This window comes from Canis lupus, chromosome 33, assembly GCF_003254725.2.
Source record: "Canis lupus dingo isolate Sandy chromosome 33, ASM325472v2, whole genome shotgun sequence".
In the NCBI taxonomy this organism is placed as follows: domain Eukaryota; kingdom Metazoa; phylum Chordata; class Mammalia; order Carnivora; family Canidae; genus Canis; species Canis lupus.
The window spans coordinates 2,483,537-2,485,910 of NC_064275.1; the positions used below are offsets into that span (position 1 = coordinate 2,483,537).

General features: G+C 44.4%; 1 pseudogene; it reads left to right on the forward strand.

Moving 5' to 3' along the window:
• The first annotated feature begins 897 nt into the window (after positions 1-897).
• On the forward strand, positions 898-1,952 carry LOC112641075 (40S ribosomal protein S3a-like; annotated as a pseudogene).
• The last annotated feature ends 422 nt before the right edge of the window (positions 1,953-2,374 follow it).

Sequence of the window (2,374 nt, forward strand, 5' to 3'; positions counted from 1 at the left end):
GCCGTTTGGAGGGCTAGGTTGCCTTGCTGGACAGTGTGCAATTGTAGGCATTTGTAGGGACACTGCCCTTCCTCCAAGGCTCCACCATCCTAGAAGCTGCAGGCTCCATCTCATTGTGTCACAGACTCCAGCTGACCGGCGTCTTCTCCAAGCCCTCCCTCCAGTCCCATCTTCTCAAGCCAGCCTCTCCTCTTGCAGGCTCTGCACCCTCCCCTCACTTTACCGCCTCCACTAAGCCACAGTCTTCATTTTTCATAGACATCAAATTCCAAAGAGGTGCCTGTCTGGGATTTTGCTCCTGCATCAACATTAAGCCCACGCATTAAGTATGATATAAAGAACTCAAAAGTGAATTTATTTATTCTATTGTTCTGTCAAAATAGGTCTGTTGCTAGCAGGCCTCTAGGTATGCATATGCAATTCACAGGGTTATAAAAGGAAAGGAACAAATGCCAGGCACACAGCACCAAGCTGAGAGACCAAATGTTGAGCAGGGACAGGGAAAGAGCTGAGCGTGGAGGTTAGCAGCGAGACCCGGTACTGACTGCTATCTGGAATATCAAACATTCTAATGAATATGAAGCATGATAAGATCCCCAAGTAATTGGGATGCCTGGCTGGCTCAGTGGTCGAGTGTCTGCCTTCAGCTCAGGGTGTGATCCCAGGGTCTTAGGATCCAGTCCCAGGTCGGGCTCCCTGCCGGGAACCTGCTTCTCCCTGTGCCTGTGTCTCTGCCTCTCTCTGTGTCTCTCATTAATGAACGAATGAATGAAAAAATGAATGAATGAATGAATAAATAAGTAAATCTTTAAAAAAAAACAGATCCCCAAGTAATAAAGAAAGTGGGCATCAATGCCCACCTGGCAGCCACATTGTGGCTAACAATTCAAGGATGAGATGAATAGGACAAAAAGGCATTTTGTAGTCTCCATCAGAAGGAAAAGCCCTTTTGGCTCCCAGAGCAGTACCAAGGGTGTCGGTAAGAACAGGAGCCTTATGAAAGGTGGCAAAAAGGGAGCCAAGAAGAAAGTGGTTGACCCATTTTCTAAGAAAGATTGGTATGATGTGAAGGCACACATGTTCTATACGAAATATTGGAAAAACACTACTCACAAGAACTCAAGGAACCAAAATTGCATCTATGATCTCAAGGGTTATATTTTTTTCTAAAGATTTTATTTATTTATTCATGAGAGACACACAGAGAAGGGCAGAGACACAGGCAGAGGGAGAAGCAGGCTCCATGTGGGGAGCCTGATGTGGAACTCGAACCTGGGTCTCTAGGATCAGGCCCTGGGCTGAAAGCGTCACTTAAACCACTGAGGCACCTGGGCTGCCCACAAGGGTTGTATTTTTTGAAGGAAGCCTTGCTAATCTGCAGAGCGATGAACTTGCATTTAGAAAATTCAAACTAATTGCTCAGGATGTGCAGGGCAAAAACTGCCTGACTAATTTCCATATCATGGATCTTACCCGTGACAAAATGTGCTCCATGGTCAAAAGTGGCAGACCATGATTGAAGCTCATGTTGATGCAAAGACTACCAATGGTTATTTGTTTCATCTATTTTGTGTTGGATTTACTAAAAAGAACACAATAATCAGATTCAGAAGACCTCTCATGCTCAGCACCAACAGGTCTGCCAAATTTGGAAAAAGATGATGGAAATCATGGCCCGAGAGGGGCCGACAAATGACTTGAAAGAAGTCATCAATGAATTGATTCCAGACAGTATCGGAAAAGATATAGAAGAAGCTGTCAGTCTATTTATCCACTCCATAATGTCTTTCGTTAGAAAAGCAAAAATGCTGAAGAAGCCCAAATTTGAATTGAGAAAACTCATGGAGCTTCATGGTGAAGGTAGTAGTTCTGGAAAAGCTACTGGGGATGAGACTGGTGCTAAAGTGGAAGAAGCTGATAGATATAAACCACCAATCCAAGAATCTGTTTAAAATTCAGACATTAAATGGCGACAAAAAATTCTTATTTGTGAAAAAAACAAAAAAGAAGGTATAGCAGGATACTATTTTAGTTCCTCCCTGCTAATGCCTAACAAGTTAATGCTATAACTAATGATAATTTGTGCAAAATATAGTAAATGTACCGTTTGGTCTAAAGAAAAGATGGTGCTCCTGTTGGAGGTGATGGAAGTGCACCAAAGGACCGAAGCCTTACTTACTGGTCTCCAGTCAGCAGGTATTTTGTAACATGTCTCAGAGAAGTTCTGCTCCAGGCTTCAAGGCATGGCGCCTGTGGCACAGACACTTCCAGCTGTAATTCAAACTGTGGCCCCCAGGAGATGCTCAGTGACTCACCCCGCCACGGCCATTGAGGAGCACCTGCCTCTAGCTGGGGAACTGGAGGTCCAGTCTTG